The sequence below is a fragment of the Haemaphysalis longicornis genome, unplaced genomic scaffold (assembly GCF_048455015.1).
Source record: "Haemaphysalis longicornis isolate Haplotype H1 unplaced genomic scaffold, Haemaphysalis longicornis Haplotype H1 scaffold_11, whole genome shotgun sequence".
Classification (NCBI taxonomy): domain Eukaryota; kingdom Metazoa; phylum Arthropoda; class Arachnida; order Ixodida; family Ixodidae; genus Haemaphysalis; species Haemaphysalis longicornis.
Genome location: NW_027526214.1, coordinates 57,868,354 through 57,883,082, shown reverse-complemented (window position 1 = coordinate 57,883,082; position 14,729 = coordinate 57,868,354). Strand labels below are relative to the sequence as shown.

The following is a 14,729-nucleotide window of genomic DNA, read 5'->3' as shown; positions in this document are numbered from 1 at the left end:
ATATCACTGAATTATTGTTTTGTAATTGATTCATTTAGTTAGGAATTCCTACTACCTCACGGGCAGTATGGAAACATTCTGCCAGTAAACTAATTACAGATTCATACTTTTTGCTACGAAAAAGAGACCCATAGCACTTTTGACTCTTTGCTTCAAACTGAACGACAGTATCACTTCGACTCTGAAACGACTAATATCTTTGTAATGACCCGACATATTTAGAATGCATGTTTTCTGAAAGTGGATTTCCTGGGCATCCCATGTACCTAGAATATTTATCAGAAATTACTGATATAAAGCATACATTGCTGGTAGTTTATTTTTGGGCGTGATCTCAACCTATTTGAAGGTGTACATATTTCGGGTGCTTCATTTGTAGGCTCCATTTTAATGCATGTTTTTGAAGTGATTTCAGTGTTACAGATATTTTAGTTAGTTTCTGTAGAATTGCGCCTACGTACTTATTAACAAACGGCTTTGAGATATATATTTGTAAGCAGTGGCAGACGCAGCTACGTGAATGTGCTAGTGTTTCGGATCGGGTTGCGCTTTCTTAAACACATACCGTATAGGGTCGATTCTAAACACTCTCGTTTTTCGACGATCTTTATGCCCAAACAAAGCGACGGGTTGCTTAGATTCTAAAAACGTATATTATCCCCCGCCCCAATATTTTTTAACCATTCCTCGACAAGACTAGAGTAAAAAATAATGTTTTATTTAACAATCATTCCAAAGAAATATAGCCACATTTACATCGATATCTACATCTGAAACTCAGTCACCCTCAGTGCCATGAGACTCCTTTGTGTGGCTTGGGCCGTGGCTTTCACTGTCCCCCTGCAAGTCGTCTTCTGTTTCTTTAAAGCCGTTGATCAATTTAAACTTCGTAAATACCTTGGTTACAATGCCAACTCGGGCCCGGTTCCACGCGTCCGAAATCTACCTGGCGATAGTTGCGTGGAAATCTGAGTTCCTAAACGCGCAAGTAAACTTCTTTCCAATTTTTTCCCGAAATGTTTTCACCGAAAGCACTCCTTGCACTTAGAATGGCAAACTTAAAATGGGTCGGGGTGCTTAGAATGTATTTTGTACGGTATATTTAAAGTCATAATAATTACGTTATACTCTATTATATTTGCCCGAAAATACAATTGGGTTCATAGCAGCCGTCGTTATTCGTAGCTATCTTTATTTGCTTGTCCGTCGCGCTGCTGAGTAGCTAGGTCTTTTTGCTTTGGTTCCCAAGGACACAGTGTCAATACCGTAAAGGGTATATGCCTTTCCGAAAAAGGCGAAAACCGAGAACGCACCTCAGTTAACATCATGGTCTATGTTCAAGACCCCCTATGGGTCAATATCTATTCCGGAGCCTTCCACCATCGATTGCCTCATAGCCCTGGTGTAGCGTCAGAACGTTAAACCCCACAGACACTCCATATTCAATCAACTTTTTATATTTGGCTGTTTGGCCTCAATATAAAGTTAAGCCTCAGACACTAAAATTTACACAAATACTCGTCTTTCATTGTACAAAATCAAGTAAAAATTCTAAAACTTTTGCAACAAAAGCATTTTCAAACTTTAAAATGTTTTTTTTATACACAATATACCATGGTTTAAAACGTTATATCCCCAGCCAGCTGAGTGTACACAGGAAAGCAGCTGCTCTACCTGGACGTTTATAAAAAAATGTTCATTAGGCAATTTGTTCAGTTCTATTCTAAAGGCGGGAAGATTTTATTAGTCTTTATCGACTTTGAAAATTTGAGTACCACTTCAGGCGTTTTTTTAGCTTTGTTTGTGAGTTTCTCTAATGAGCATTGTTACGCTGCACGGCAGTAACAATAGCTTTCGGAAAACTATTGCAGTTCATATTGTAAACTAAGCACTTTAGAGGTATCTAAACCCTGCATCACTGTTGCGCTTGAACCAAGCAGTAAACCATTTTACTGTACAGACTGAGCGGTTCCTGATCCAAACACTGACAAAATCATTTTATGGTCATATGGGTTACTTGACAGTAAGAGGCGAGATGACGGCCTAAAATACGCTCTTGGGGTAGCTACGCTACTTTGCTGGAAAACGCCTACTGATATAAAAATACTAATGTGTGTGTTATTTCGCAAATATATCTAATATTTTTTCTTATTCTTTCCCTGAAATAACCAAACGAAAATCTAATTTATAATGCTTCTATCTGGCTTTTTTATATTGCTTTCAAGGAAGCGAGTTAACAATGACAGAAGATACAAGAAAGGTAACGGGCGCTGAGGTGGAAAACGTTGGTGAGGCCTTCGGAATGGGGAACGACACGCTTCGTAGCAGATACTTTTGTGTGTAAATAGATTCAGGCAAAATAGGCCGTACAGCGTTGCACCAATTTAACTTAATTTCACTTAAAATAGAGGGGCGAGACAGCAATTGAGATCTGGGAATAAATGGTTGACTGAAATTGAGCATGCTGCCAGGGCCCCCGATTTGTCGTCGCCATTGTGATATTGGCTGAAAAAGAAACGTGGCACGCATTACTCAGTCAGTGTTTGAACCGAGAACAGCGAATGATATACGCCTTAAAGAGGGGATCTCTTTGCTTAGAAGAAAATCCACACATTTTACCCCTCCCCCGCCCGGTAGAAAAGCATCGTCCTGATGCATCCACCATTCTAAAAAAATAAATGCACCAGTGGTACTGTCCAAAAGGAGTCATTCAGCGATTGAAGTGTGGCTTTATGCGAGTGTGGCGCCAGTTTCGATGGTGGCGAGGCACGAGCATGTCGTCGACGGCGTCGTATTTTACGTCGGTAACCTGGCATAGAACTCTATATTGTTTAAAGTACTGTTGAATATTTTTCACCGAGTCCTTTACTTCAGACGGGGGTCAATACCCAATCTGTAACCAGGTTTTTAGTGAGAGCCCTGTGGCAGACGTTGTAGCGCTGGGAGTCGTACAGCTGTTGCCGTCCTGTTCGCAAACGCGCTTGCTGCTGCACTTCTTCCACTGGTTCCGTAGATTCATGAACTTCCTGTTTCCGCTAGTGCTGTCAAGTGGTAGCACTCCGTCTAGCATAGTGGTGACAGGTTGGTCATTAAAAAACGAACAGTTTCAATCGTGTGGTATCTTGCTGATCTTTGTTGTAGGCGAAAGTGATGTGTGGCAACACAGCGGTCGAAATCCCATGCTCCACGCCGGAAGGAGCTTAAATGATACCAGCCTGTTTTTCTCCTTCTTAACTGTTTCTTGTTTTATTGTGAGTTGCGTTGTGTTCTCACTTATTTTTCTAAAAAGCATGTTATTCTAGGTTTTCAACTTCTTCTGTGAGAATACAAGTGTATATTCATACTTTATTTGTCTCAAATAAATTATACTTTAGGTCTGTTTCTCTGCTATGTAGATTACTATTTTTCTCAATTCTACGTTGTACTTGTGGTCCTCTTATAGTCTCTGACTATGGGACCTCTTTCTGCATATCTTGCACATGTTATCTGCATTGCGCACAATTATCCTTTTCGGATTTTGATTCTTATTTCAACACTAGTAGAACAGGTTTTCACTGAGACGTTCGCGTGTATTCTTCTACATCCAACCTTATTGCTTACTCTTTGTTTCTTGGCACGGAATCCAATTTTTGAAGTTGTAGTTTTCTTGTATTGTAAAAAAATGTTTAAATTTTACATGTCTCTAAGTACTATATAGACGCATTTTAATGTGTGTGTAGTATTTATGTGCGGTCTTAATTGGTCAGTTTGGCTTCAGTTCATTTTGTTTAGTAGGGAATTTATACTGTGTATAAAGTATAATATACCGGATATGTTGCATTTATAGTGTAAAGGAGGCTTCCTTCAATTTATGTCGTTTATACACGGTCTCAAAGTTTTATTTTAGGTTCTACAGTACTGTATTTACGTCTATCGTGCAACTTATTACCTTGGTAACTCTTTTTTTAATATCAGAATATTTTTTTACCAGAGAGCGATTATGGCGATGTTGAAGTTCAGGAGTACTCCGTCCCTACCCACAACACATAGCCGAGTCGAAACAAGATTGTGAGAACAACATAAAACAAAACGCAAATTTTTCTGATTTCTACTATTACACATAAAAGAGGACACCGATGAATACCAATACACTGTACGTTTAGGCAGTCTGCCATTTTTACAAATCAAATCTAGGACCATGGTAACTATTGCCGCTGTGACCTATTTTTTGACTTTGTGATATCGGTAGGTTCGCAGTTGCAGATAAAAATGCAAAAAAGAGCGACCACTACTGAGCGCGCGCCTAGTGGTGCCTGTCAAGTTTCCTCGGGACGCGCAGTTGTTTCAGCACAAAAACCCTGACAAAAACGCCGAGGAGCGAGAAAAAAAGCGAACTATGAATACCGCATACCGGCTGCTACCGCCGAGTCACAGCCTCACGCAGTGGCTTTTGCAAAATCAAAAAGCAAATCTCCAGCGCTGTCGCCAAGCGACACCGCGCATATAAAAACAAAACTGCTGCATTGTTTGTTAATATGAAAAGACCGTTTCTCGGGAGAGTGACAGCGGCCCCCTCGTTCTCTAAAAGCCTTTATGGATAGTTGGAGATATGGCAACGAGTGTGTCACTACTTCACGGTACAAAATGCAGATCCCGCCACGGTTGCCTCACGTCGACGACGAAGACATGGCGAATGTCTACAGTGGTGACGATGACGTTGCATCCACAGTCGCCGCGAAGATGACGATAACCTCTTTGTTGCATATGACGACGATTACCAGCACAGCAACTAAGCAAATACCCAATAACACTGAAACCTAATTTGCATCCGGCCATAATCCCGTACAACAGATTCGCCATTCAACTCTTGCGCGCGAGTGCAACCTTTCCCAAGTTTTTTTTTGAAAGAGCCCGCAATGCCTTTTGAAGCCTAAAAATTGCGGCCTAAAATCCCCTGTTAAGGTGGTTTCAAAGCGAAGGTGTATACGACACACAATGATTACCCATGCGATTTCACTTGAATTCACACATGTGGCTCTACACAGGGTGAAACTAGAGACAAGTGAAATGAATCTACCAAATTGTTTTATTAATCCAAAAAGATATACTTTGCTAGGGTTTTGATAAAATAAAGGAAGCTCGAATCCGGTGTTAGACAACCTTACCTTTCCTCCGCATCTGCAGCTGCCCAAGTAGGTGACGACATGGGAAGCAGATACGTAGGAGAAGTGAGATACTATGCATTGGTGTGAACTTCCTTTTATTTTTACTCACTCCTTGCCTACGCGCAAGGCGCGGACACGGCCGGTAGACGTGCCATGGGCCTGGCGCACATCGCGTGAGAGGTCGCCTGAAGCTATAAAGTTGCTTTCAACGAGAACACCGGGGGTAATCCCGCAGATGAGCTCGGTGAGTACGTTTTCTGGCTCCCCAGCATCCGCGTGGTCTAGTTTCTCAATCGGTAAGGCAAAGGTTGTCGCTCCGTTTCTTTATACGTTCCAGGTTGAATTCCTGGTGGCGCCAGAACATCTATTTCTTTGCGGGAGTTTTCTATCGACACCAACGGGCGGAACAGAACACTTGGGGTAAAAAGCATCCCTCTAAAAGCAACGCTCGTCATTAAGAATTGAAAAATTACTTCTTATTTTTGGACAGCAAGTGGGAATCCTTTACAAGAAGATTGTGCTATGCTTGTTGCAGGGAGCGGCAGCGCGCCTGAAAAAAAGGGTTATGATTTGAACTCAATTGAGTCCACAGTGTGGTCCTTTCCAGAAGCTTGGCGCCGAAGATCCTGTGTTTGTAGCATACTTCTCACGGTTAGCTTGGACTATCAACGTTTTTGGGCGAGGCCATTTCTTTTGGATATCGCGGTAAAAGATTTAAATACTACTTAGGGGTACACAAACAGCAAAAGTCTATCTACCACCTGCAGGTGCTGGCAATTCTCGGTTGTCTTTTTCCACAGGTGCGCGGTACTTGTGTGTCAGCTAGAAAAAGCACTGAGATACATTTTAGTTGGTTATGTCGTTTGGGACTGTCATCGCACTATTGAAGGTTCGTTAGGGCTTCGTGAGGGTGTTTGTGGGCTAGTGTGGGTGAATTGTCGCACTGAAGTTTTTTGGTTGAGCTGCGTTTTATACAGGAGAGATGTTGTGGCCGAGGCAATAGGGGGCCTGATTTTGGGGAGTTGCGTAGTGCTTAACTGCTTACACGTTAGGCTCACTATGTTGATCTGCTTGCGTGATAGTTAAGTAGAGAATATTATATAATCATTTATCAAAATGTTACTGTTCTGTGCTGGGGCGCATTTCTAATGCGGCAGTTCTGAAGCGTCTTCAATCGCACAGAACATTAACGCAGTGTTTGGAATGGGAAGAAATTGTTGTTACACACCGAACCAGTGCCCATTACAACTTTCAGTACGCGGAACCTGTTCTTTCTCAGCAATTACTGTGCAGCTCTGTGGGGCTTTGGTTGTAGCTGAATGTGGTGCTTTATGAGCAGATACGTTTGGGAACTAATTCACTCGGTTCCTTTCTTTGGTGGTAATTGTTATTTAACTAGTTTTAGGCAACTTCAATGTAGAAGCCATTTAAATACCCATAATACTGAGAAACGTGTAGCGAACAACAAACTACCGGTGGTACGGAAGAGCTGAACGGAACGCACTTCTTCCTTCCTTAATTACTAGTAGTAATTACGGTGCACTTGCTGTTTCCTCTCAGCCTACTTAGACAACACTGAAAGCGTCAGAAACCGTCTCGCAGAAAGTCGCATTTAGCAGGCACGGTCAGAGTTGCCACCTACTGAAAAATCCTTGCCAACGACTCCTGGTTTGAAGAGTACTTTTGGGCATGTCCATCTACTAAGGGTGACGTCTTTAACATTGAGATATGCAGCAGTATTTGTGTGGACGACAAGGAACGAAGAAATCTGGTGCACTAGTGGCGAAAATCAGCTCGAACTTGCCATTAGGCAAAGCAAGATAAAGCGGGACACGCCCCTGTCCGGACTTCTGGTTTTTCTCCTCTACGGGTCTTTCTGTTCTATTCCGTTTTCTGTCAAGTTTGGGTAGTTTTTGCTACAACTGTACCACCCAGAACTGATTATATACATTTTAACACCAAATCAGTGGCTCCTCCTCCAATCGCATCCAAAATGTAGCTGGTAGCCCAAGTCATTATGACCCTTTCTTTCGGATGTTGGTAGCACGTTGCTACAGGAGGCTGTGTATAATGGTGAGTAAAGCAGTCGGTCTCCTACCGACGAAAAGTGATAGCGGGTCAGAAGTTTAGGCTCACCATCAAAATTATAAAACAGCTGTTTGGGCGGAAAAAAAGACACCTTCGCTTTTTTACAAGATGCCATTGAGCGTTACTGCACCTAATGAACCACTTCTGAGAGCAGATAAGAGTACTCGCTTCATGCTGCAAAAACTGATTACTGAAAACCGTCACCAGAAGTGTGCAGCTTCTGCGTAAAGCAAAGAAATTATCACGCGTTCTCCAGCGAAGTATTTATGTTCAGGAGCAATGCGCACTTGGAAGAAGTGTATAGTCCTTCTGGTCGCGTGTATTGAAGTATTGCTTTTATCACAGTAGGTGGTGCTGAGCCCTTTCATGTCCTGTATACATCGCACCATTGCAATTATGAATGAGCATGCTGCGATGGCCAAACGTTTGTCGAAGCGTGAGGTCTCATTCAGGCAAGCCTTACCAGAAGAATGTAGATATTTGTTTCTACATCCTTAACCAGCAGGGGTGGGTTGATTCTCTGTCTTCAACCAGCAGTGGTCGGCAAAGACAATGCCGATTATATAAGAATTGACTTTCTTAGTCCGCAAGCTAAGTGGGTGATGCAGCAGCAGCAATGTTCTCAATTTCACGCAATCCGGGAATTAAAAATGGGGGATTGTAGGCGCTCTCCGATAATTTGCACCAACAGTGGTTCTCACATTTTTATTATGACATCTGTGACTCCGCTGGGCTGAAATATATGGCCTCTAGGGATTAATATTACATATTAAAAACCACTCTTTGTAGACCATAACACGGGGTTTTTGTTTCTTCTGGGACTTCAAAATCGGCAATAATGGTGAAGGCGGGCGTGAGGGCAGTTTCTTCAATGGATGGTTGAAGCGTCTTCCTAGAAATCCCCAATGCGTCTAAAACTTCTAATTCCCATTCGATTGGTATTCGTTGCTATGTTTAAAAACACTCCGCAGATTTGAGTTAGTGCCTAGAGATGGGCCATAGGATTCTCCGGAGCCTTTGAACAAATGTAAAACCATTGCGCTTACTTACATAAGCATATCCAAGTCGCTGAATTTGTCAACATCTGCAACATCGGCTTAAACGTTTGTTGAGCAACCGGCGTCTATAAGGTGTGCAGGTTTTGCTCACAAGAGTAGGGGTGAACAGTGGAAACATTCTCTGGCTGATCGTCTCGAGTAAGTCTCTGCCCGTTTGGATCTTTCAAGAACTCTCCGCTTCTAAGCAGTTCTTCGTCCGAAGAGCGAGCATATATAAATCAGTGGCGTTCTTGTATCCACTATTGCGGATTTGTTGCGGGAGACCGTAGTTCGGGAAAATTTAGATGCGCGGTTTGCCCGACCAATTTCAGAGTATTGGTTAGAGACCAACGGTTTCAACTCTTGCTCGCTGTCATCCGTCCCTACTAGCTTTACGAGTCAAGTCCTCAAAAAAAGTTGGTGTGGTATAAAAAGCTTAGCTTTACAGGCATTTTTCTATTCTTTCAGCTGAAACCATTCCAAAAATTTTGAGTTAGGGTACCCTCAACCTTCAAATAGGTTATTCCTTGGATTGCGAAGAAAAATGTTCTCTGCTGATTCTTTGTACCTAAAAAAACAAATGTTTCCCATTACGCCAAAAGCTTGGGTACTCTTTTCAGAAAAAAAAAACGCTTCAAGGTCATAAACAATGTTTCGGTGTATTCTGATGTCTTCTACACTTGTATTTATCGGCCAATTACACCGTCCTGCCGTAACTGTGCAGGGAGAGGCACGCCCATAGGCAGGTCCCTACAAAGTCGTGTAAACACTAGGTGGCGTGTGACGATGATTCTGCATATCAATCTGATCTGTGCGAAAATTTCTGCTTTTGTTTGAAGCACAACCGTGTTCGTTGCTGGTGTTTAGTTAAATAAATATAGGGTCTACTTCATACTGATTTTGAATGCATCGTGGTCGTAATAGCCAATGCCGAACACTTTTCTCTACTGTAATGATACAATTTGTTGCTTTTTGTTTAGTGCGGTAAGTTCTTCCTAATGCGGTAAAAATCTTTTGCCCTTCATGAAAACTACATGACCGACTTTTTTATTAGCCTGGGTTGGTCTGCTATTAGGTGGTGTTACGTTAGCCGAAGGGCCAAGAAATCTACGGCTTTCCAGATCAAGGGGAGAGGGAAAGCCCTCTTTGTTCAAAATCGTCACTAGTACTCAAAGCTCTCGCCGATCACCCCCAGTTCCCTAGAAATTCAACCTCTATTTATTAGACTCGACTGTTGTCTTATTGTTGGCATACTTTATCGGCCTCCCAATTCACCCATAGCTGCCTGCTTAGATTAGCTTGAAGCTATCTTTCTTTACTTAGCGAATCACAACGACCAAGTAGTTATCGTAGCTGAGAGTAATACCCTTTGTACAACTCATAAAGAATACACATATCTGCTACAGTCCTATAATTACTTGAACCTAATTACCATTCTTACGTGACAGACGGCTAAATGTGGCCCATTAATAGACCATGTTTTAACAAATGTACCCTCACATGCCAAAGTTGACGTGTATGATGTGCCCATTTCTGATAACCTTCCTGTCTCCATGAATATCAATGTTCTGATCCAATCAAAGCCACAGAAAACAGCACTTTCAACTAGAGTAGACTATACTTTAGCACGAACAAGTTTTTTTCATTAGACCGTAATTTAATATACAACGATGACGTTAACATCGAAATATGTGAGGTTATTGACAATCTCACTAGCATCATTGTCAACCGCCGCAAAATCATATCTACTAGGTCGTACCAGGAACCCATGTGACCATAGATGACTGATTACACGATCTCCACCCTAAAACCAAAATACTACTGGTATCACAAATGGAAGATGAATAAACACAACGGGTATTACCTGAGTAATTATAAACTGATGAGTAATAAAGCAGTGCCGCTTATTAGATTACGAAAACAAGAATAATATAGCCGTCTTATACAGCAAGCAAAGGGTAGTACTAAAAAATGTGTCAAATATTTAAAGAAGTAACTGGCAACAGCCCAAAACAGCATATTCGGCCCGACTTCATAAACAGAAGTATTGTTCACAGCATTTGTCTCCATTTAACGATCGTCGGCCCTGCCTTGGCAGCAAAATTTGACAATTCCACTGAGTACACTTTTCAAGGACACCCTTTCACCAACGCTTTCTATATGTATGACATTGAATCCGATGATATTGACGCTGTTGTAATAAACATGTCTACGAGTAAAGCTGCTGGACCAGACCGTATCATGGTGCGGTTGCTTAAGAAAAACATAGATCTCCTGTGCCCTATCTTATGTAATAGTAGTTGCAATCATTCTCTGCATGCTTCTACGTACCCATGATGTTTAAAAAAAGCTAGGGTCGCACCAATTTACAAAGACGGAGACCCTGCTCACTCATCTAGTTCTAGGCCAATGTCCATGCTAAGCGTTCTTAACAATATATATGAGAAGATTCTTGCAGCCCAAATGCAGTGCAATCTTGGTGACGGTGTTGGCGACACTGCGGACCCCGAGCCCCCATACCCACGCTGTAACCGACCGTGGTAACGAGTTTTAAGGTAAATGGCAGAAACCTCAAACGGTGGCCGTTGGAGCCCAGGTCAAGCTCCAGCGGATCAGCTCCCTGTCTGTTTACCATGCAGGGAGCTCCGGGACCTGTCAGGCTATCAGGGTAAGGTTTGAGAAGAAAGTACCCCCGTCCCTGCTTCTTTTACATGCCTTATGGTAAATCGTAAAAGACCCCCAAACATGATCGGCCTCTGAAAAGGGGCCGCACCGAAGGTTTAATTCTGCCACTCCCAACTCTCAGTCTACCAAAGGCCGATAACTACCCCCATTTTTTGGTGTTGGAATCCAATCAAAAAGAAAAGCCCCTTGCATGACAGTCCGTGTTACTAATATGAAAATTTCTGGAGGGTATCATTGGTGACAAGTATAAGGCCAAAAAACAAAGAACTGTAGAAATCCTGGTTGAAGTACACAACCACCAGCATGCCAAGATCCTTCTTGAACTAACTCGCATACCCAATATTGCAATCAGGGTGACACTCCACCGGAGTCTGAACAGTAGTCAAGGTGTCATCTCTGAACTAGACATCATTAATGAGACAGATGCTGACCTGCTGGAGGGCCTGAGAAATCAGGGCGTGACAGCTGGGAGGCGCATAACTATGAGGAGGGATGAGAAAGTAGTATCGACCAAGCACATTATCCTTACTTTTGGCCGGCCCACACTCCCAGAGTACGTCAATTCAGGTTTTGTACATTGTAATATCCGGCCCTACATTCCAAACCCGCGCCGTTGCTTTAAGTGCCAGCGGTTCGGGCACGGAACCAACTCCTGCCGTGGTCGTCTGACCTGCGCAAAGTGCGCTCAGCGTGATCATCCATCTGATACTTGTCCATCGTCAACCCTCACATGCGCCAACTGCCAGAGACCCCATGCCGCCTACTCTCGAAAGTGCGAGAAGTTTAAGCAGGTGAAGGTGATCATTAATGTGAAGGTGACTGAGAACATCGCCTTCTCAGAGGCGCGAAAGAGGTTCGCCTCTTTCCCCCTGGGCAGGTACGCCGACGCGTCTCGCCGGGGGGCGGAGCGGCGTCTGGTGTCCACAGGGACCCAGTTCAGTGAATCTGACGTGGTCCCGCCCCCCACTGGGTTGCCTCACGCAGCCCAACCCGGCACCACGCTGCTTGCTGAGGCAGCAGCGGTTGTGGTGCAGACCACTTTTGTTGGGACTAGTGCCGCTTCCGCCTCTGTCTCCCTGTCCTCCAGTGCGTTGGAGGGTGCCGAGGGAATGAACATCGCGGGTCCCGCACCGGCTCCCACCGCCACCGCACCGCCCGTGCCACGCCTGGTTCTCCTGACTCCCTCGGTGGTGAAGGCTCAAACGAAAGTCTCCCAAAAGGGGGCCAAGTCCGGGGCGCCCGGTCCGTCAGGCACCCCTCGAACACCTAGTGACGACAAGGATGTCTGGCCGTTACTGCCTGGAACGCAGCGCAAGGAGCGGCCACCTACTTCCAAGCCTACAGAAAGGGCTAAAAAGCCTAATACCAGAGTAACAGCCCCGAAAGACAACACACGAACACACACGCACACACACACTCCCGTTATTCTTAAATATACATATTGGGAACTCAAAACATCATGCAATGAAACTGCAGAGGCCTCCTCCAAAATCTTTACGATGTGTATGAGATTATGCATGCCAATCAGCCAAGTATCATGTGTCTCCAGGAAACCCACCTCAATTCTAAACAAACAAATTTCTTAAATACGTACATGGTATTCAGAAAGGACAGGGTTAGCTGCACTCACTGTTCAGAAGGTGTGGCCATGGTCGCCCGGAAATCATTAGCATGCCACCCTCTTTCTTTAAACACTGTCCTTGAGGCTGTAGCGATCCGTACGATAATATTTAATAGGTTGATATTGGTATGCTTCATTTACATCTCTACTAATTTTGCACTTCTGAGCTCAGATTTCGAGGCACTGGTTCACTAGCTGCCAGAACCATACATCCTAACAGGCGACCTTAATGTCTTAATGTGCATAACTCACTTTGGGGCTCCTCCAGAACAGATTTTCTAGGTCACCTGATAGAGAAGTTTCTTACATCCTCTGGAGCATGCCTTTTTAACAAAAAAGGGCCCACATACTATAACGTAGGACACAATGTATACTCACATCTTGACTTGGCTATTGGGTCTGCAGTTCTTTTTCCATGTCTTGAGTGGGGTTACCCATATGGCAGTGACCATTTCCTCACTTCATTAACATATATAGGTACAGTCCCCAGCATTCCATCATCCCATCAAAAGTTTAATGAATCAAAAGCAAACTGGAGCACATTCACTCAAACATCTCAACTACACACACAGCCATAAAACACCTACACTTGGAGGAAGCAGCCCAACTCCTCACGGCGCACATCCTCGACGCTTGCCAAAAGTCCCTTCCCCAGGCCTCCAGTGCGTCCTGCAACCCAAGGAGGCCCTGGTGGAAGAACTGTAGGCGGGCGCGAGAGGCCCAGAACAAGGCGTGGGGTGTCCTTCGCCGGTACCCCACGCCGGATAACCTGATCTCGTTTAAACGGGCAAAGGCCTTTGGAAAGCGTGTGCGTCGTGAGGCGAAAAGGAAAAGTTGGCGCGCTGTCCTTACATCCATTAACTAATACACAGACACTCACAAGGTATAGACAACAATACCTAAACTTAATAGATAATATACACAGAGCCTGCCCCTGCTCATTAAAACAGGCGACACACTCGAAGACCAGGCTAACACAATTGCACAACACTTCAAACACGTTTCTAGCTCTGCACACTACACAAACACTTTCCTGAGACACAAAACCGCTTGTGAAAAGAAGTCCTTACATGAAAATAACAGGTCAAAATCTGGTTACAATACTGAATTTACTCTCTATGAGTTGAGGGCTGCCCTGAGCACATGTAAACCTTCAGCTTCAGGCGCAGATCAGGTTACAGACACCATGATACAACACCTACACCCAGATGCTTTTGAAACACTCCTACATCTATACAACAACATATGGCTTTCGGGGCACATTCCAAAATCCAGGAGAGAGGCTATTGTAGTGGCGTTCCTGAAGAGGGGTAAGGACCCTTCTCCCGCCAGTTATCGACCCATCGCCCTCACAAGCTGCCTGTGCAAGCTTCTTGAGAAGATGAATAACAGGAGACTCGTGTACTTCTTAGACTACAATGGTCTTCTCGAGAGCTGCCAGGCCGGCTTCAGGGTGGGGCGATCCACAAACGAGCAACTCGTCGCCCTTTAGTCGTATATAAAGGATGCAATTGTCTACAAACTGTCTTGTGCTATGGTCTTTTTTGATCTTGAGAAAGCCTACGACACCACTTAGCGATACGGGATACCTAGCGACCTGAAATCATTCGGTGTTTCGGGCAATATGTTTAACACTCTTTATTGCTACCTCGCAGAACGAACCTTTCGTGTTAGAAATGGTACTGCCCTTTCAAATGTTTTTGTGCAGGAAAATGGTGTGCCTCGAGGTGGCATTTAGAGCTGCATGTTGTTCATTGTGAAGATGAACTCACTTCGAAATGCGTTCCCACGAACCATTTCCTGTACAATTTATGTAGATGATGTCCAAATATCTTTTAAGTCATGTAATATACCAATTTGCGATCGCTAAGTCCAGCTTGGTGTTAATAGGCTAGCTGGCTGGGCTGATCAGAACGGTTTTAAGCTAAACCCAGTTAAGAGCAGTTTTGTTGTGTTCTCCAAAAGGCGTGGGATCTGGCCAGATTGAGACATCAAATGGAATAATGTCTCGATTCTGGTGAAAAAAGAACACAAGTTCCTAGGCATAGTCCTTGATGAAAAACTTTCCTTTATCCCTCATATCAAACAACGTAAACAAAAATGTCTTAAAACAGTGAATATTCTCATGGTCTTGTCGCATCACTCATACGGTGC

The 14,729-nt window shown here is 43.8% G+C and overlaps 1 pseudogene; it reads left to right on the top strand.

The window, feature by feature from the left end:
- Positions 1-14,313, top strand: part of LOC144160653 (uncharacterized) — a 103,756-nt pseudogene extending 89,443 nt beyond the window's left edge.
- Positions 14,314-14,729: the final 416 nt, after the last annotated feature.